General features: G+C 45.0%; 1 protein-coding gene across 2 annotated transcripts in view; it reads right to left on the reverse strand.

Annotated features, from left to right (window-relative positions):
• Positions 1-22,654, reverse strand: part of MOXD1 (monooxygenase DBH like 1) — a 759,590-nt gene that overhangs the window by 675,942 nt on the left and 60,994 nt on the right. The window lies entirely within an intron of this gene.

The raw sequence follows: 22,654 nt of genomic DNA on the forward strand, positions 1-22,654 counted from the left end.
ATGGAAGGGGAAGACCTTCCCCTTCCACCCCCACCCCCACCCCGCCCCCCGTAATAATGTCAGCGCGCAATTGTGCGCTGACCTCATTACCCACTGCCGGTCGCACTGGAAGCCATTTGCTTCCAGTGCGACGAAAGGAGAAACAGGTGAGTTTCTCCTCCAGCGGGTGGGGGGTTTGGGCCAAGAAGGCACCGGGGCAAAGGAAAGGCTTTTTCTTTACCCTGGTGTCTCTTTGAGCATTCCCGCTTTTTTAAATTAGTGTGCTGTTTGTGTGTGGGGAGTGGCCATTTGGGAAAGGGTCGCTCCCATTAGGGGGCATGTTTGAATGGCCATTTCTGCCCCCCTTGGGGGCAGATCGGCCTAATATTTTTAGGCTGATCTGCCCCCAAGGGGGCAGAAGCCACTTAGACACCAGGGATAGTGTATGTGTGTTAGTGGAGGTGGGGGGCAACCCCTTGGGCAAGGGTCTCCCCCCCTTTGGGGGCACGTGTACCAAGGCCATTTCTGCCCTCCTTGGGGACAGATCAGCCTATTATTTTTAGGCTCATCTGGCCCCAAGGGGGACAGAAACCACTAGAACGCCAGGGATTTTTTTAAATATGTTTATTTATATGGGGGGGCGTCCCCTTGGGAAAGGGGCACCCCCCCAAGGGGGGCATTGAACTGTTGGCCATTTCTGCTCCCCTTGTGGACAGATGGGCCTATATCTTTTTAAGCCCATCTGCCCCCAAGGGAGGCAGAAGCCACTTAGACACCAGGGATAGTGTGTGTGTTAGTGGAGGGGGGGGCCCCTTGGGCAAGGGTCGCCCCGCGTTGGGGGCACGTATACCAAGGCCATTTCTGCCCCCCTTGGGGACAGAGCAGCCTATTATTTTTAGGCTGATCTGCCCCCAAAGGGGGCAGAAACCACTAGAACGCCAGGGATTTTTTTAAATATGTTTATTTCTGTGGGGGGCGTCCCCTTGGGGGCAGATCGGCCTATTATTTTTAGGCTGATTGGGGGCAGAAGCCACTTAGACACCAGGGATAGTGTGTGTGTGTTAGTGGAGGTGGGGGGCAACCCCTTGGGCAAGGGTCGCCCCCCTTTGGGGGCACGTGTACCAAGGCCATTTCTGCCCTCCTTGGGGACAGATCGGCCTATTATTTTTAGGCTAATCTGCCCCCAAGGGGGGCAGATACCACTAGAACGCCAGGGATTTTTTAAAATATGTTTATTTCTGTGGGGGGCGTCCGCTTGGGCAAGGGGCGCCCCCCCAAGGGGGGCATTGAACTGTTGGCCATTTCTGCCCCCCTTGGGGGCATATGGGCCTATTTTTTAAGACCCATCTGCCCCCAGGGGGCAGAAGCCACGTAGGCACCAGGGATAGTGTGTGTGTGTGTGGTTTGTTTTTTGTTTGGGGGTGGGCCTTGGGCAAGGGTTGCTCTCCCTGGGGACACACTACTAAAGGTATTTTCTGCCCTCCTTGGGGAAGTTTGGCCTATTTTTTAGTAGGCCCATCGGCCCCTATGGCAGAATCCACTTAGGCACCAGTTTCTAAATGCTTGATGGTGGGATGTTTGTCAACTGACAAAGTATTTGCATTTTTTTCCTTCTTTTTGTTCTAGTTCAAAGCTTTTGCTTTCTTTGCTGTGGCTCCTTGCGGTTTTGGCAGTGGTTGACCTGCGGTTTGCATAGTTGCATGTTTTAGGTAAGTAAGAACAATTTACTCTGAAGGAGTATTGTTGCCATGCATGAATGACATGTTTGTAGGTGGTGTACTAAATGCAGGTTTGTGTGAAATTGTCCTTAGATTTGTGCACAATGATATTTGTGTTGTCTTATTTCTAATTTGCTCTTCTTTCTTTCTTTTTAGTAGGATATTATTGGTGATTGATATGTCTGTGCAGAGTAGTTGCTGGTGATTCAAGCTTTTTCAGGCAAGTGAGCGGTATAGTTTTTGAGTTTATAACTCTAACTAATAAAGCTATACTTTATTACTTATCTTACACAGTGCTGTTTGTTGGTGGTACATTTGTCCAGTTAATTTTCGTAGGAAAGATCATGGCTAGCAGCAGAATGACCGCTCAGCAGGTGGTTGGTGTGCTTTTTGTGCCATTGTCTGATCATGATTATGAGACGGACTCTGCATCTGAGGCAGAGGAGGAAGTGAGGGATTCTGGCAGTGAAGTTTCTTCCGGAGAGGAATCTTCTGATGAGGAAGCCACACTCAGTGCAGATGAAGGGCCTGTTTCAGAGGAGGACACTGATGTGCCATTAGTGCAGCAACCTGGGGCTGAAAGGTTTCCCGTTAGAAGACCTGAACTCTGGGTTGCCCCAAACATGGAGCAGCCAGAGTTGCCTGCCTTTACTGGTCTCCCGGGGTGTAGAGTCAATACTGAGACCTTTTTGCCTGTCAATTTCTTTGAGTTAATTGTGGATGATGTGTTTTTGGAAGAGATTGTTGAGCAGACTAATTTGTATGCTGAGAAATATTTGAGGAACAACGCTGCTAGACTTAGGCCGCACTCCAGAGCTGCCCAATGGATTCCCACAAATTTGGAGGAGATGAAAAGGTTTTTATGTTTGACTCTTTTGATGGGATTGATAAGGAGGCCGTCACTGGCTTCTTATTGGTCTACTAGTCCCTTGATGTCAACAGCTATATTTCCTTCAACAATGAGTCGTAATCGGTATTTGCTTCTTCTTAGGATGCTGCATTTTTTTTGACAATGCTTTAGCCTTGCCACGAGATCACCCTGATTCTGACCGTCTTTTTAAAATTAGGCCTGTCCTTGATAATTTTGTAGATCGGTTTTCAGAGGTCTATGTTCCAGGCAAAGAAATAGCTGTGGACGAGTCTTTGGTCCTCTTCAAGGGTCGTTTGGTTTTTAGGCAGTACATTCCTAGCAAGAGGGCACGATGTGGAATTAAATTGTATATGCTGTCTGAAAGTAGTACAGGATATGTGTATAATTTCCGTGTCTACACTGGTAGGGATTCCAGTACTGACCTCCCTGGTTGTCCTCCCACTTTTGGAGTTACTGAGAAAATTGTGTGGGAACTTGGTAGACGACTGTTCAACAAAGGTCACCATTTGTATGTAGATAACTTTTACACTGGAGTGCAGTTGTTCAAGGAATTGTTTAGAGTGGACACTGTTGCTTGTGGCACAATTCGTTGTAACCGGAAAGGCTATCCAAGGGAGCTTGTCTGTAAAAAACTTGAGAGTGGAAAGAGCAGTGCCTTGCGGAATGATGAGCTGCTAGCTTTGAAGTTTTCAGACAGGAGGGATGTCTACATGCTAAGTACCATCCGTGATGAGAGTACTTCCCCCGTGACTGTTTGGGGCCAGGTTGCTGAAGTGCGCAAACCTGTGTGCATTTTAGATTATATTAAGCACATGGGAGGTGTAGATAGAGTTGATCAGAGGTTGGAACCTTATACTGCTATTCGTAATTCTTATGTTTGGTATAAGAAGTTAGCAATTCACCTCTTCCACTTAGCAACTTTTAATGCTTTTATTGTGTTTAAGGATAGGTCTCCAGAGTCAAAGATGACATTTGTGAAATTTCAGGAGTCAGTGATAGAGAGCCTTTTTGTGGTGGAACAGGCCAGAGTTCCTAGAGAAGCAGTGGTGGAGGATGTGGCTAAATTGAAAGATCGCCACTTTGCTGAGCACATTCCTCCCACACCCAAAAAAGAATTTCCAGCTAAGAAATGTAGAGTGTGTTTTCGAAGACGTATCCGGAGGGAGACTCGAATGTACTGCCCAGATTGTCCTTCAAAGCCTGGGCTGTGTGTGGGTGGTTGTTTTAAGAATTACCACACCTAGAAGAATTACTGGGAACAACCATGAGTGTACACTCATGTCTGTTTTGTATTTTCATGTGTTCAGTTTCATGGTTAGCATTTCTGTCATGTACTTAGTTAGAGCTTTTGTGTTTGTAGTTTTGTAATTATTTCTAATTAGTTAGGGGTTTCTTTGTTTAAAAAAAAAAAAAGTGATGCCAGTGTGTGTGGAGTGGGGCTTGGCTGAGGGTGTACGTAGTGTACATATTGACTTGCTGTTGGCTACTGCAACACACTGCCAGCCAAACACCAGTCCACACACTCCCATCAGCTGCTATGATTGTTGTATCAGGCATGTGGGCATATGTAAGTGATGGGCCCTTGAGTGGCCCTGTCTGTTGATGCTAGTGTTGTAATGTGCTGGGCCCGTGGCTGGCGGCGTGAATGGTCTTGTGCGTGTCATGTATGAAAGGTGTGTGAATGGACTGTAAAGCGGTTGGTGCCTTGCAGTGGCTTTACAGCTCACGGGCTGTGAGTCATTGGTTCTGTTTTTTGGCCCTTCAGTTATTAACAGTGCATTTCATTTTTGTAAAATCTCTTGTTAATAAAATTTGATCCACTGAACCATCACTCACTCTCGTGCCAAATCCAACCAGTATGTGTGGTAAAAATGACAAAACCTGCTCCGCTGTAATCAGGCGTCACAGCACACCTGTGGCACGCTAGGTGCCTCGGGTGGGACCCCGATGATGAAGCATGCCACCAACTTGGTTGGTGGGTGAGGGGTCTTTTTCACATAACCTAAGTGCGTTTCTTTTCACAATTTTAGTGTTTGGCACATCACAGACGTATATGGACACATCAAAATGATATATTGCAAAACTACCTGTGTTTGGTTGGGAGGGGGCACCTATGTTTTTTTTCCTGGGTGCGGCCTTCATCTAGGGAAACCTACCAGACATTTTTTTAAACTAGACACCCCAAGGAGTCCAGGGAGGTGTGGCTTGTGTGGATCCCCCCAACATTTTCTTACCCAGACTCCTCTGCAAACCTCAAAAGTTGCTTAAAAAAGCATAGTTTCCTGACTTTCGTTTGTACGATCACCGCTCCAGCGCAAAATTCCTACTCCCCAGCATTCCCCTCAGTCTCCAAAGTAAAATGACACCTCACTTGTGTGGGTCCCCAAAGCAGAGTCAGCCTAAAGATGTATAAAAGAAGAATATGTCCTTCAACTCGCTCTGCTATCCTCTCTATCTCTACAGGTTTTTGGCCTTATTTTGTTGCAGGCACCTGGCCCACCCACACAAGTGAGGTATCATTTTTATCGGGAGACTAGGGGGAACGCTGGGTGGAAGGAAATTTGTGGCTCCACTCAGATTCCAGAACTTTCTGTCACCGAAATGTGAGGAAAATGTGTTTTTTTAGCCAAATTTTGAGGTTTGCAAAGGATTCTCGGTAACAGAACCTGGTCAGAGCCCAACAAGTCACCCCATCTTGGATTTCCCTACATCTCTAGTTTTCAAAAATTCACAGGTTTGGTAGGTTTCCCTAGGTGCCGGCTGAGCTAGAGGCCAAAATCTACAGGTAGGCACTTTGCAAAAAACACCTCTGTTTTCGGTCAAAAAATGGGATATGTCCACGCTGTGTTTTGGGGCATTTCCTGTTGCAGGCGCTAGGCCTACCCACACAAGTGAGGTACCATTTTTATCGGGAGACTTGGGGCAACATAGAATAGCAAAACAAGTGTTATTGCCCCTTGTCTTTCTCTACATTTTTTCCGTCCAGATATAAGAGAGTGTGTAAAAAAGACGTCTATTTGAGAAATGCCCCGTAATTCATATGCTAGTATGGGCACCCTGGAATTCAGAGATGTGCAAATAACCACTGCTCCTCAACACCTTATCTTGTGCCCATTTCGGAAATACAAAGGTTTTCTTGATAGCTATGTTTTACTCTTTATATTTCAGAAAATGAATTGCTGTATACCCGGTACAGAATGAAAACCCACTGCAGGGTGCAGCTCATTTATTGGCTCTGGGTACCTAGAGTTCTTGATGAACCTACAAGCCCTATATATCCCCGCAACCAGAAGAGTCCAGCAGATGTAACGTATATTGCTTTCAACAATCTGACATTGCAGGAAAAAGTTACAGAGTAAAACGCAGAGAAAAATTGCATTTTTTTCACCTCAATTTCAATATTTAATTTTTTCAGTTGTTATTTTCTGTAGGAAACCCTTGTAGGATCTACACAAATTATCCCTTGCTGAATTCGGAATTTTGTCTACTTTTCAGAAATGTTTCAGTTTCTGGGATCCAGCATTGGTTTCACACCCATAGCTGTCATTTACAGGAAAGAGGCTGAAAGCACAAAAAATCATAAAAATGGGGTATGTCCCAGTAAAATGCCAAAATTGTTGAAAAATTGGGTTTTCTGATTCAAGTCTGCCTGTTCCTGAAAGCTGGGAAGCTGGTGATTTTAGCACCACAAACCTTTTGTTGATGCAATTTTCAGGGAAAAAAACACAAGCCTTCTTCTGCAGCCCCTTTTTCCCATTTAAAAAAAAAAAATCACTGTATTTTGTCTAATTTCTTGGCCTGCTTCTGGTCAACCCACAAAGTCTGGGTACCTCTAGAATCCCTAGGATGTTGGAAAAAAAGGACGCAATTTGGCGTGGGTAGCTTATGTAAACAAAAAGTTATGAGGGCCTAAGTGCGAACTGCCCCAAATAGCCAAAAAAAGGCTCGGCACAGGAGGGGGAAAAGGCCTGGCAGCGAAGTGGCTAGAAAGTGTTTTGTAAACTATGCCTCATTTTGCTATAAAATTCCTAATACCTGCAATGTTTCCAATCTGGCCGCAATCTTCTAGAGATGTGTTCTCCAACAAAAGACAAAATACTCTATATAAGCGGTTCTTAATGATGTGTGTTTTGTACGGTACAGGAATTCTTCCTTGAGCGGTGAACTTCACATCTAACAATTCATAGAGGTTCTCAATGCACCTGAAAATACCAGGAACACTGTAGTGGAAATTGGGCTAAGCTTTTTATCTTCTTTGTTTTTTTCCCTAAAGTAAGCAAACCTCTCTAAATGCCATTGTCAAGTGTTTTTTTCTTCACTCTTATAGCATATTTAGAGATGTATTTGATAATGTATTCTTATTTGGTCTTGGATAACCTACAACTAACATAGACCTACAAAGGAAACCAACATCCTAAACAAGTTGCACAAAAAACATATCTATAGATTCTGAAAGCAGGTGAAGCCTAGGGATGTTTCTCACTATGTTTATATCTCCATATTGCTTTCAGCCCCTGAGCACTGACTGGGATAGGAGAGGTGTTTTTGGAAAGGGGAGAATCTTCTCTTTCAAATGAAATCCCTCCCCAGTGGATCCTTGTTTGGGGATCACCATAGAGGAGCGATCCCCTAGCAGGAATCTACCCACTTGCACCAGGGATTCTGGGGGAGAGGCCCCTTGGGCAAGGTCTTGCACTCCCCTACCCAAAGCGCAGATCAATCTTTCTGCCCTCCTGGGGGCAGATGGGGTATTTACAACCTGATCTTCTCACTGGGAGGAGGGGAGGATGCCCATTAGACGCATGGGTTTTTATTATAGACTAATTATACAGGGTGGGGGCTTCACATTATGGGCATGACCATGCCACATCCCTAAAAATTATTATGACAGTCTTTCTGACGCCGTGGAGGGCAAATGGGGTGATTTGCTCCCCTGAGGGAGGAAGAAAACCCACTAGACACCAGGAAATGTATTTTTTTCAAACAGAGGGATGGGAGCTGCCCACCATGGGCATAACCATGCCCCGAATAAGAGATGTAGGGCCTGATTTAGTTCTCAGCGGATGGAATACTCCATCACAATTGTGACAGATATCATGTTCGCTATATTACGACCTCAATAGAATATAACGGGATTGTAATACGGCGGACGGGGTATCCGACACTTGTGTAATGCAGTATTCCCCTCCGCCAATATCTAAATCAGACCCTTAGTTTTTCAGTCCCCTGGGAGGGCAGAAGGGGGTATCTACCCCTGATCTACCCCGTGGGGACAGAAAGCCCACTAGACACTGGGTTTTTTATTGTAGAGTAATTGTAGAGTGTGGTGGTTGACATTATGGGCATGGCCATGCCCCCACCCCTACAAATTATTATGTCAGTCTTTCAGCCCCCTCGGTGGCAGATGGGGGTGCTTACCCCCCAATCTGCTCTTCGGGGGCACAGAAAGCCCACTAGACACCAAAGAATGTATTTCTTTTATATAGGAGGGGCTGCCCACAATGAGCATAGCCATGCCAATAATGTCAACCACCACACTCTATAATTACTCTACAGTAAAAAAAAACAATAAAAGACATAAGGGGTCATTACAAGTTTAGCAGTCTTTTGGGAAGACCACTGCGGTGGCCGCCGCCAAAAGACCACCATGTTGGCGGTCATCCAACTGCCGTATTAAGAGTCATACTGTGAAGTCCGCCAAAAACCAGCCAAATTTCTGAAACCACCAGGACACTGGAGGTCCCACCACCAGCACCGCCAGGTCGACAAAAATCCTCCCATCATATTACGATCCTCAAATCATGACATCGATTCTTCCATGGCGACAAACCATTGGTGGTGAGAACAGTGGTGATCTCAACTCACATCACACTGAACACAACACCACATTGGATAATTTGAATACCACGCACCTGACACATCCACACACCCGACACCTGACACACCTACACACTGAACTATAAAACACACCCCTAAACAACCCACATCCCTATGCAAACAGAACACCACAGACAGCCACGGACAATCAACATTTTAGAGTGATACAAAATGCAAGAATAGGCACCCATTTACATTTCACTATGCACTCATCACACACTTGTACAACAAACACAACACTCATTTTACTACTACACACAATTCACAACAACCATCACCCACTCACGTCACTGCACCTACACCTCACCATTTACCTCTTTCTGCAGCCTTTTTCTTTGAACACCACCACACTGTCCTCACCACCACTACCATGTCCCCACAAAAACACTCACATTTCACGGATTATGAGTTGAGGGTCATGGTGGATGAAATTGTCAGGGTAGAGCTGCACCTGTTCGGAGCACAGGTCCAGCAAACATCAACTGCCAGGTAAATGGAGTTCTGACAAAGAATAGAATGCAGCTATCCATGCACAAGGGAGGATATCAGCAAGAGCTGAATCAACATTAGTGTGAAGGCACGTTTCATGGCATCCAGCTGACGGTAATAAAGACTGGCAGTGGGCCCCTTCTCCTCCCCCTACTTTCACATTTTGAGAGCAGAAGGTTTTGGACATACTGCATCCTGAGGGCCTGACAGGACTACCTGGGGGAGTGGAGTCGGGTATATCACCAAAAAATCCATGCCACCCAATAGTCATCTTCTACATGCTCCCTCGCCACCTTAACCCACCCTAAATAACATACCACCCACTACACCTCTGTCCAAATGTTCCAATACCCCTCTCTGGCATGCCACATGCCTACTAAACTCACCTGGCTCCACAGCCCTTGAAATTGGCACGTGAAGTACAGACAACTCATAGCACTTCTTCTCCCAGAATGCAATATCTCACCATTGTGAAAACCTGAACAGTGCATCAAATGTGAGATGTCATGCATTTGAAACTAACTACTAATCTAACCCATTTTGTATTTGCAAGTGTGAAACAGTTAATGCCAATGACAGCAATGCAATGGCCAACTCCCAATATCATCACAAGCAAAACACAGCTATAACTGAGTGCCCAATCCTAATGCACTGAGAAAAAAGATTCCTAAGATTGAAATGTACTCACTTGGGGTGGAAATCTAGATGCCAAAGTGGATGCACATGTAGTACATCCAGATACAGGTCAAAGTCTATTGCTTACTCCCATTCTATGTCCCTACTCCAACATTATTGTGCATTGTATAGCTCTTTTTTGTTTCATGTATCATGTCAGACACTTCACTAGGCAACAAAGATGAACACCCATGTCAATAATCAGACAACAAAAGATGGTATCGGCAGTCAAATCATTACCAACATTGTTTCACAGCTTCAAGCATGGTGTATGGTGTTGAAATTACAGAGTCCCATGTTGTACAAAGAAAGATTGTGCAACAGCTGTCATTGTCATTTCTGGGGATCATATTAAGACACTGCCTGCTTCCAACACAACCTCAATAATACCCTATATGTAACAGTAACTCTGTGTTCCACTTCTACCACAGGTGACCTGGCTAATGTTACCATGGACACGATATCAGAGACTGTCACTACCCCTCTGGCTGAAGGCCCCAATGAGGACAACACCCCTGGATGTATGGATACTGAAGATGAATCTGGCCCGTCAGGGACACCTGGTCAGTCAACAACTGTCAGACTCAATCTGCCCACTTCGTCTCCTCCCAGCCCTGTTGCATCAACATCACAGGCAACCATTCACCTCCAAACCTGTGTCCCAAGAACTGTCTCATCCATTGTGTGCCCCATAGTACAGGTACCTGAGTCTCCTCTTGTCACCCCTGGCCATGATGGTCCTCCCACCACTAGGAGTGGGCACACTGTGCCAGGGGCACAGGCACGTGAGGGTAGGGCGCGTGGGAGGGATGCTGTGGGCCAGAGGATGGAGGCTCACAGCGACAATACTGACCGGGAAACCGTCTCCCAAGTCTTGGGAGCCTACCAAAATGCCCAAGGCATGATGGGCCAGGTAATCACCATGATGGGGGAAATCCAAAAGCTGCAGAGGGACTACCACCAGGCAGTCATCCAGCAGTGGCAGGCACAAAATGACATCTTGTTTTTCATTGCTGGTGTGCTGTGAGACATCAATGCTTCCCTGAGTAAGTCTGCCACACAAAATCAGGCCTCGTCTACTAGTAATGAGTCATCAGGCCCTTCAACATCTGCCGCTGCTAGTGGAATGGAGGCCCTGCCAGGGAAAGGACATGCCTTAGACACCCCACCGTCTGTAGCAGAGGAACCCCCCGCAAACGTGGATGTCCTCCCAGACTCCAGGAGGAGCAGATGCAAGACCAAACCAACGGCCAGGAAGAAAACCTCTCCTGACTGGTTCCCCTTGTGTACCACAGATACACCATTTTGACTGTTCTGAAACCTATCGCCATTTTCCTATGGTGCAAGGACAAGGGACTTGTGTTTCCTAATGGCGTAGCAGCTACCCTGATGATTTCAGCCACCATGACTGAACCCTTCACTGTTTACTTTGTGTTTTTTTACTTACTAATCACAGATATTGTTTTACTGTCCACAATAAATCACACTTAAACACAGGTCCTGTGTAAGTGTAATTTATGAACCATGTAAAACTGTTATGCTTGCCAACTCTAGTATCAATATGTCCCTCCGTATTGTACAATCTTTGTTATGGACATCACATGTGGACTCTATCAGCAGGAGACTCATTACATTGGGACTGTAACATGGACAGAGTCAAAAACAGGTATATACTACATCTACACACAGTTATTGTTAGATATGCAAACAACACACAGAGTACAACTGATAGTAACATCAGAATGTTTGCTAAGGTTTCATATACTACTAAACCACAGGATTCAGAAGTTAGGGACATGTCAGACTTCCTTCAAGCCAGGAGGCATACCGATTGGTCCTTTGTATCACCTGGTAAATCCTTATCACATACCCATATCTTAGTTTCCTAATAATCATACCCCATGGTACAGACAGAGATTAGTACTGATGTCCCCAGTCCAGGGATCTTTCATTTACATTTATCATGTTCCCGTAGGCTTGCCACTCACCTATGTCAGTCCACAGAGACATGCACATTGGTCTGCAAAGTATGAAAACAGTGACAGTTATGTACAAGGTATATTACATCCAACAGAAACCATTGTGATAATAGAGGCTATGGTTCTAGATTTCCACATGTATCAGACACACATGGACACACAAATGACACCATTTGACCACCTCCAGAAACCTACAGGTCATCTTAGTGGGAAAACACATTTCCACCCCAGTGTCCTGACAGTCTGTCCATGTTAGTTACACTCCACAGACTTATGTCAATTAGTACTTGATTTCAGTCATCTACACTTCTCATGTCTGCCTGCAATTCCCATCTGCTTCTGACACTGTCTGTCACTTGCCAAGGATGAAGAGCCAAACTGGAACTCGGCAAACCTGTGATTGACAGAGATAAGGGATAGGACCTAGCAGAAAACATTAATCAATTCAGACAAGTCATGTCACAAGGGTGACTTTGCATGTGAATTAACAAATCATGACACTGCAGACCACTCTGTTCTGTTTACAATACCAAATTACAATCTGTGTGCATCACTCATTGGCATTGCAGCTACCTAAAACCTCATAGATGATGGTAAAAGAGGAGGTGATATGCTACCCACTAGGTTACAAACTGAAATCTCAGCATTAAGAAGACATCACATACCTTGAGTCAGTTGAAGTACTGATTGATGAGTTCTGCCCTAAAGTCTCCAGCGTCATCTTCATCTGGCTCATCATCACTTGGCAGATATGCATTTCCACCCAAAGGTGCTGTTGCCTCCACCTTATCTTGTATGAATGGTATCTGGCGTCTAAGGACAAGGTTGTGAAGCATGCAGCAGCCAACAAATATTTGACATACCTTGTTGGGTGAGTAGAGGAGGTCTCCTCTTGATCTGTCCAGACAGTGAAATCTTCCCTTTAGAAGCCCAAAAGTACACTCCATTACACAACTTGTCCTTCCGTGGGCCTCACTGAAGTGGAGTTCCCTGGCGTGGTTGGGTACCTCACTGGTGTCAATAAACCAAGGACTGTTTGGATAGCCAGAGTCCCCTGTAAGGACATAGGTAGAACAACACATACATATTTTGAGTACATGCACAATTGTGATAGCAGGAGATAAACTCTGCTAAGACATGTGTCAAATCTGACTTACGAACCAGCCAGGCCCTCTGTGTGTAGAGTTGTGTCATCTGCAGTGGGATATTGCTGTTCCGCATGATGAAGGAATCATGGACTGATCCTGGATACTTTGCACTGACTTTTGAAATGTACTGGTCTGCCAAACACACCTCCTGAACATTGATGGAGTGGTAGTTTTTCCTGTTCCTACATACTTGTTCATTGGCACTGGAGGAACCAACGCTACATGGGTGCCATCTATGGCTCCAATCACATGTGGAATGTGGAATGTGTCCCATGGCATAAAACTCTGCCTTCACATAGTCCAAATCCGCACATTGGTGAAACCTGATGTAGCTGCCCAAGTGGTTCCGCAATGCACACAGTATATCCCTCCAAACCAGACTGCACATGGGCGGAGACATCCCTGCAGTTAGGGCCACTGTATTCTGGAAGGACCCAGTGGCCAGGAAGTGTAGAACCAACATGACTTGAATGATGGGAGGTATGATATAGGGATTGCAAATGGCAGGAATCAGATCTGGCTCCAACTGATCACAAAGATGCATGATTGTATACGTATTCAGGCAATATGACTGTATGGTATGTCTCCCGTCCATAGTGTGCAGGTCTACTAGTGGGCAGTACTCTGGAGGTTGTCTTCCTCTCCTCATGCCAGGGTAACTGTGGAAACATGAAAATATTATCTGTGACATGAACAATGCACACTAAATGAATATGTCCACATACAAGTCACACATATCTGCAGTTGTGGTCAGTTACAATATCTGACATCTACAGTCAGCTTATTGCTATGCATCCTATGACACTCCCCTTAGTGCACATTCCCTGGATTATCTAATGTACTATACATGCATATTTAACTGTGAGTGACAGTGTTTGATAGTCCAACTGAGTTTACATGTGGAGTACATTTTGTAGCACCCATTCTACATTAATGACACACATAGGATGTTGAGAATATGTGTAGATTTATTTCACCACAAATCCCTCTTTTACACAGCTTTAACTACTCACATGCACAAATAGACTACTAAATCTGAAGGTGGTACTAACTGATATTTAGCACAATATACAAAATCGTACATGGCGCAGACTCAAAAACATTTCCATACATGAAAGGGGCTCAAAATGGCAGCCGTCTGACCTAGTGTACTGGACAAGTGGAAGTGACCTAACCCCACCGATGGATGTCGTTATTGCTGTAGGCGGTCACAACGGGAGAAATTGCATTGGAGCACATTACTGCCTTTGGCGGACTTGGGCCAATGGTGATGTCCACAGCAGTGACAGTCCTGTGTGTGGCGGACGTGACTGCCATTTTCTGCAGCATTGCTCACTTGACATCTGACACTGCTGCTAGCAAGACCTCCACTATCTAAGCTGCTGTGTACTGCCTCTGGGAGCTATCATGCCACATCCTGAGAGTGATATGGACCCAGCCTTCATCTTAGAAGAGCTGGAGAAGCTTGTGGAGGAGGTTCTACCCCTGTATGAACAGCTAAATGGTGCACCAGAGGAACAGGTGAGTCCAGTGGTATACTAGTGTGTGACCGGTGTGGTTGTAGGATGGTGTACCTGAAATGTTGAGTAATGACAGTTTTGCTGCCAGCAGATGCTAAATTGTTAGTGAGTGTGAATTGAGAGGATGGGAATGTTTGCCTACTTGCTGTAACTGAAGTATTCTGTCAACTTGTTTTGGCATAGTGCATATGGACATAACTTTTTCCTTTGGCCTATGTCTTTCATGCAGGTCAACGCCCATCAAAATAAGGGAATCTGGCATGCCACTGCCAAGCAACTGTGGACCCTGGGGGGCCACAGCTGGTAGAGCACCCACTGTAGGAAGTGGTGGGAGGCCCTGAAACGCTGGACCTGGAAGACCGAAGAGGCCCAGCTGGGGATGTCCTTCTAATGAGGGATTGGTGCCCGCCAGATGTTGACCCCCCCTAATGGCTCACATTTTGGCATTCGCTACCCTAAGGTGGATGGGCATTTGAGGGCTGCACAGCAGCCACAGGTGTGTCATATTTGTACCTCTACACTGCTATACATATGTGTAACCTGCTGTGTCATCTTTCCCACCTACTGATCCACAGTCCATTAACCCAATTGGTAAGTTGTCAGCTCTTTGGTCTCTGACCACTCCTATTCCACTGGATCTAGCTCGCTGTTCAACATAGGGGCTGACAGATGAGCAACAGGGCAAATATTCCTGTGCTTTGAAATAGAAGGAAACTTCATGTAAGGGTGTCATCCCAATCAAGATTTTGACATGGCATACTCACTACACTCCCTCTGAGTTGTGAGGAGGTGTCCCCAATTTTATGTCTAAACTATACATTGGCAAATGTAATGTTTGATCATCAGGGTGGACATCCTACATGATGGAAAGCATGATGGCAATGATACATTAATAGTACAGGATATATCATTGACATGTGTATTCAGGCAATTTGTACCATGTACATGGTATTGAGAAGGTAAGGGGCTAGCCTGCTGCATGAATAGTGGAATAGTAAGTGGCCTTCATGCATATGATTGTTGTCCATTGTATTGAAGGTGTTAGTATGCTCCCTGTGGTTGGCTGTGGGTATATCCTGTGTGCTAAGTAGGCCCCTATTGCTGGACATAACTTTGTTGTCTATGTGTCAATTAGTAAGATAAGTGGGTCCAGAAACTCTATCTAAAAGTTTTTTTAAAGCTTTTGATGGATGTTTTATTGACATGGTGTGTAATTTTATGAGCCTCACTATTTGGGTCTGCCATGTGTAGTGATTTCATCTGAGATATTTGACACTGTGAATGCGTCACATGTTAGTTATATGATTGCAAAGCAACATGCTGTGTTGTAGTGGAAGTGAGATGAGTTTACTTACATGAAAAATGACTACTGGCGATGAACTGGGTAAGTGTGAATTACAGGTAGGCATGATATTATGATGTAAGTTAACAGCATTTGCTAATGATGATTTGGTGATACACAATGATGATCTGTATATGGTGAGACTTTTGATGTTGCCAAAACATCTTGTGCATGAATAGTTTGTGTTACAGCTGATTTGATGGGATGGTGATGTAGTGATCACATGGTTGGCTTATGTTGTTGGTGAGACTGTTGTCACATAGGAATGTTGGAAGTATTTAGTTGTGATATGATGTAGGCTCAAAATGGTTCCTACCTGGGGCTTCTTATATATAAATGTGATATTACTGTTGTGAATGGTGTAATGTATGTGTATGTTAAGGATGTGATGATCCCCTCTCTCTCTCTCTGTCTGCATCAGAATTGGCCCTACTTGTAGCTCCCCACCCAGTCGGCCGTGGCTGCTCACCCTAGAGGGTGGGTGTCTCCTTTGCCACACGCACCTCTGCCCCAGCCCATCAGCCCTGCTGCCCTCAGTGAGGAGGCTATTGACCTCCTGAGGTCAATCTCTATGGGTACATCAACCATTGTGAATGCCATTCAGGGAATTGCAACTCATATACAACAGAGTAATGAGTTCCTGGAGTGTATTCACAGTGCACTGGCTGGCCTACAGAGATCCTTTCAGGCTCTGGCCTCCATATTTTATTTTGGGCAGCCAGTCATCCTTTGTTTCCCCCTCCACCTTCCTCTTCCCAATCCCAAACCCCTCTTCCCCGACCCAACCAAAGCACACAGACAAGCATGCATCCACTACAACATCCAAGGGTAGCTCAGACAAACACAAGCACCACAAAACACATCACCGGCATGCACACAAGCAACATACACCTGGACACACAGCAACAGTCACAACTTGCCCAGACACCCCCCACCCGAGCATCACTGACAGCACACCTGACACGCCTGCATACACCACACTAACATTCACATATTCCAGCAACCGCACCTATCCTACCCACAGACAGCACCACAGCACACCCTCAGATATCCAGACACCACAACCACAGACATGCCTACATGCAACACATCCACCATACCTGCAGTCACCACCCCAACAGACAGTCAACAACCCACCATGGCATGCGCAAGCACCTCCACCCCTCCTCCTCCCAAGACACACGAATGCCCTCATTCACCCACCCAACAGACACCCACAAACATACCGTGCACAAACATGCACCCAAGACATCCACACCAACACCTCAGACAACTACTTACCTTTCCCTCCACACCAAAACCCTTTTGCTATGATCGTCCCTGTGTGTCTAAAAGTGTTTTCCTTTCAGGGTTTGCCCTTTTCTCTACTGCTCTCCTACCCCTTGATACCGCTAAATGATCTGTGTCCCTCCCAAAGTCCTGCCCTTCCACCTCAAAGACCTCCCCTGCCCCCCCCTGCAAGTACCCATGCCCCTCCCCTGCCAAAAAGTTAACCCCTTCACCAAAAAGCCAACCCTCCCCTAAACCTAAGCCCAAACCCCCATTCCCAAGCCAGATCCCAAAGGACCCCCTCTGAGACCTAACCAAACCCCCCATCTCCCACCCCACAAGATAACACTGAGGTGCCTGCCTGCTCCATGGATGCTCCTACCTGTCGAGATTACATGGCATTCAGGAGTCAAGATTGGGGCACACATCTGTGCACTGTGTGCATACTGACTATGTACATAAAGGACTGACCGATGGCCTTTGTTGTTTGCCACAATTTTTATACTAATAATTACTTAAACCAACATGTAGTTGGTTTTCTGCTTACATCTTTGTCATGCATTTCTTTCTCTAGTATGGCGTTGTTCCTGGCGGATACTATTTGTTTGTCTCTGTGTGTGTGTGTTCTGCTTGGGCTACATGTGTTGTTTAACCAGTATGTGAGGTTGTGTGCAGTGCTCTTGTCTGAAAGTGGTGGGATATGTATTGTGGGATGGACATTTGCGTGTTCAAGAGTTTTTGTTGTGTTGGTATTGTGTGTTGTTTGTTTTGAGATGTGTTTGTTGGTGTGTTGTGTTTGTTGGTGTGTTATGTGGCTTTGTGTGCTTTGACTGTGTGCGTGTTATGTGCATGAAATGTAAGATACGGTGTTCTTGGTAAGTAGTATGATTGTGTATTTGTATGTATTTTTTGCCTATTGGTGTTACGTTGTGACGTATGTGTGATGTGTAACTGGGTAGTGCCACCTGTGGGTCCCTGCCACAAGATTGGAGATGCTGCAGTTGTGTTGTTGTTGTGACGTGCTGTCTTGTTGTGTGGTACTGTGTGGGCCTGTGTAGTGTTTACATGCGTACCTGTGTGTGATTGTGACATGTGTATGTGTGTGTTAGCCATGGCATTTGTTGTGTATATGTAGCTGTATGTGGGTGTGAGTGTTAATGTGCTGTTACTTGTGAGTGTCACACTCTCACACCCTTCTCGAATGTATGTTGCATGAGTGTACAAAATGAAAATATACAACAGAAACAGGTAAGTGTGTGTGTACTTACGGTTGTTGTCTTCGCAGATTCCGAAGTCTTTGGTGAGCAGGAGCAGTGGCAAAATGTCTAGTTCTGGTTCAAGGGTGGCTCTGGATGAGTATAGCTTCCTGAATGTGAGTGTCTCCTTTTATGCAGTTAGTTTCTGTCTGGGTTTCCGTGGTGGTGCGACCGCAGTGGAAACCCTGGTGGTGTGCAACCATGTAATCTGCCTGGCAGAAACATGGTCACCACCGGCCTGCAGGTGGCTACTGTCGTCTGTGGCGGCCAGACCGCTGTGGCGGTGCCGGAGGTGCTGGTGCTGTATTCTGTTGGGAAACCTGCCACAGTCATAATTTGGCTGTCTGCTCCACCAGCCTGTTGGCTATCAACATGGCAGTCCTGAGACCACCAGACTCGTAATGAGACCCCTAGTCTTTCTGCCCCCACTGGGGGGCAGAAAGCCCACTAGAAGCCTAGGATTTTTTTTTTCGTTTGTTTTAATATACCGGTGGGGGCTACCCAGCATAGGCATGGCTATGTCCCCACACCAAGTATATAGGGAAACAGTCTTTCTGCCCCCCATGAGGGTGAATGGGGGCAATTGCACCTGCATTTCCCCCGGGGGGGGGGGTGCAGAAAGCCCACTAGAAGCCAGGGATTTATTTTTTTTAGATATAGATGTGAGGGCTGCCCAGCATGGACATGGCCATGCCCCTACCCTGAGCAAATGGGCAACAGTTGTCTCCGCCCCGGGGGGGAATATGAGGGTAATTACCCCCAATCCCCTCCAAGGGGCAGAAAGGCCACTATATGGTAGGAATATAGATTTGTAATAAAACAATGGTGTAGGACTTTCCCATCCTAAGACCAAGCCCCACCCTCAATCCTAAAATGTCACCAGTCTTTCTGTTTCCTACTGACTAAAGCATCTCATTCCAATGGCAGGCAAGAGGACATTTGATTCTTTTGGGTGTTGTTTTTATATATGGGCCAGAAGAATGTGGCTAACTCCCAATGGCTGCTCGTTTTGGGCTTGGGTAGGCTGCCATCCTGAAAAACTTACCATACCCAGACAGTTCTGAAAACTAGAGATCTCGGGAGTCCAGGGTGGTGTGCTTCACATGCATCTCATACCATGTTTTTAACCACAATGCCCTGAAAACCTCAAATATTGAATAAAACACACATTTTCCTCACATTTCTGTGAGGAAATCTTCTGGGATTTGTGGGGAGACACAAATTTCCTACCACACAGCATTCCCCCAAGTCTCCTGATAAAAGTGGTACCTTACTTGTGCGGATGGGGAAAGAAATCTCAACACAAAAGGGTATAAAGTGCTACCTGGAGAGATCAGCAATAGGGGTAGCTGCACTATTTGGGGCCATGCTCGCTCACCACTCATGAAAACCTACAAACTACAGACATTTTTTAAAAGTAGACAAACAGGGGATTCCAGGGTGGCATGCCTTGTGTGAATCCTGCAAGGTTTTCTTACCCTCCTTGCCATGCAAAAGTCAAACTGTACCTAATACAATGCATTTTGCTTACATTTCTGTGATGGTACAAACACTGTGCTACTTGTGTTGGATTAGTGCCTGCTGCAGGAAAGGATGAAATAGTGGTCAACAGGAGTTCCCATGCCCCATTGACCTTGGTTGATACATTCCTGTCTCAGGCACTAGGGGCTAGATGTAGCAACCAGTTTGCGAGTCGCAAACGGCAAAAATCGCCGTTTGCGAGTCGCAAACCGGAGTTTGCTATGCAGAAATCGCAGTTACCATCCACTTCAAGTGGATGGTAACCCACTCGCAAATTGGAAGGGGTCCCCATGGGACCCCTTCCCCTTTGTGAGTGGACCCACCAATATTTTTTCAGAGTAGGCAGTGGTCCAAGGGACCACTACCTGCCCTGAAAAAATCCGAAACTAAAGGTTTGGTTTTTTTTTTTTTAAGTGCAGCTCGCCTACACTTGAAAAAAAAAAAAACTGCTTTATTTCAAAGCAGTCACGGACATACCCGTGAGTGCCCATAGTCGCTATGGGTCCGCAATTTGCGACCCACCAAATTAATATTAATGAGGTGGGTCTTTGCGACCCCATAGCGACTCGCAGACGGTGTCTGAGACAATTTGCAAAGTTGCTACATCTGGCCCTAGGTTCGGCCACACAAGTGGGGCAGGGTTTTTATCGGCACAAGTGGGATAATGATGATTGGTAGGAATTTTGTGGATTCCTTCCAATTCTAGAAGTTTCCATCATAGAAATTTAAAAAATGTACAGATTTGATAGGTTTCCATAGGTGCCAGCTGAGCTAGGGTCCAAAATCCACAGCTACCCATGTACAAAAAATGGGTCAGTTTTGAGAGGAAAAATTAGATGTATCCATGTTGTGTTTTGGGCCATTTCCTGTTGCAGGCACCAGGCCTACCAACACAAGTGAGATACCAATGTGTTTTTTAAGATTTAGTTGAGTGCTGGGTGTGGGACGTTTGTGGCTTCCTGCAGATTCTAGACCTTTTCATCACAGAAATGTGAGGATAATTAGTTTTTTGTCAAAGTTTGAGGTTTGCAAGGGATTCTGGGTAAAACAACTTGGTGAGAGCCATACTAATCACCCCATCCTGTATTGCTCTTGGTGTCTAGTTTTCAGAAATGTATAGCTTTGCTAGGTTTCCCTAGGTGCTGGCTGAGCTATGACCAAAATCAACAGCTACCCACTTTACAAAGTTTTGAGTGGAAAAATGTAATGTACCCATGTTGCATTTTGGGCTGTTTCCTGTCACGGTACCTATGGCTACCCGTCCAAGCGAAGTACTATTTTTATTAGAAGACATGTAGGAGCATAGAATTGTAGGATATTTATTATAGCCAATCAGATTTTGCTGCATTTGTGCCTTCCAAATGTAAGCCATTGTGTAAGAAAGAAGAGATTGTGAAAAATATCTTCTAAATCACATGCAATTATGAATACCCACAAATTCAGGCATGTACAAACAACTACTGCTTCTAAACTCCTGTGCCCTTTTCAGAAATACATTGGTTTCCTTGATACCCATTATTCAATCTACATATTTCCACATATGAATTAGTCTATACTCGGTCCACAATGAAAAAACATTGTACGGTGCAGCTCAGTTGTTGGCTCTGGGTACCTTGGGATCTTGGAAAACCTACAAACCCTATATATGCCTGCAACCAGAACCGTGTAGCAGACATAATGATATATTGTTTTTGTAAATCAGCTATTGAGACAAAAGTTATACATGAAAACGTTGACATAAACAGCAGGTTTTTCCTACACTTTTTCAGTATTTCTTTATTTCAACAGTTTCTTTAGGAAAACCTTGAGGGATCTACACATATGTGCTGAATTTGGAATTTTGACCATTTTGTGGAAATATTTAGCATTTCTGGATCACCCATTGGTTTCACACTGGTTTCCATCACAAACTGAAAGTAGGTTAAGAGCACAAAAATAGGAATAATGAACTACCTCTTTGAAAAATGCCAAAACTGTGGTAAAAAAATGTTTTTTATTCAGCTTTGCATGTTCCTGAAAGCCTTTAGCACAGCAAACCATCTGTTGATGCCATTTTTAGAAAAAAACAGACACTTTTATCCAGTGCACTTTTCCCTATTTTTTTACCAAAAAGTTCAAAATTTAGCTACATTTTGCCTATTTTCTCCATCCCTTTTTAGAATCTCCAGGAATCTTAGAATCCCCAGGATGCTGGAAAGAAAGGACATAACTTTGGTGTGGATACCTTAAGTGAAAAAAAAAGTTATAGAGCCTTGAGCGCGAACTACCTCAAATAGCCCAAAAAAATATGGATTTTGATCTGCAATGGAGGGTTTGAGGTCTGGGAGAATGGGGACAGCAATAGAAGGCTTAGGGCTAGGACCTGTGATGAAAAGACATATCTGAGGAAGACAAAGGAGGCCATCGTTCAGGGCCTAAGACTGGAAGTCTGAAGTAGGAGGACTCTTACTGAAGCCCAAGATGCAAACATGGTGATTAAACTCCTTGCACTGGACGTGAACGTGGCGATCCAATAGAAATCTGTTTGAGTGCTCTATTACCAAACACGACCTTGTGAAGCAATGCATCTAACAGTTTATGCACCAAAACTGAAACAAATCTAAAATATATTAATGAAATTCCCTTCACTGTCCTTGCAAAATATCTAAATGCTTAATTTGATAGTAACGTTTTGCAAAGCCTCCATATGAATTTTACGATTTTCTATGACATCAAAGAGCGTGTTATTTTTGTTAACTAAAACTTACAGGTTGTATACTGAAGCATTTATGTACCTGATGCACTCAGCCTTTGATTGCTAGGAAAAACGATTTAGGCCTGGGTAGTGAAGATGATGTATGGATGTACTGCTTCAAGAAACTAAAATGTTATCCATGAATTACAGACACAAACTCGTAAACTTCAAAATCTTGACAGGCTGTTATTACACAAGTTTCACAAAATAAACCGTTCATGTTACTGCTGCAGACACCACTCTGCCAACTACATACACCTGGCTTGAAAGTGTTTA

The sequence above is a fragment of the Pleurodeles waltl genome, chromosome 5, assembly GCF_031143425.1.
Source record: "Pleurodeles waltl isolate 20211129_DDA chromosome 5, aPleWal1.hap1.20221129, whole genome shotgun sequence".
NCBI lineage: Eukaryota > Metazoa > Chordata > Amphibia > Caudata > Salamandridae > Pleurodeles > Pleurodeles waltl.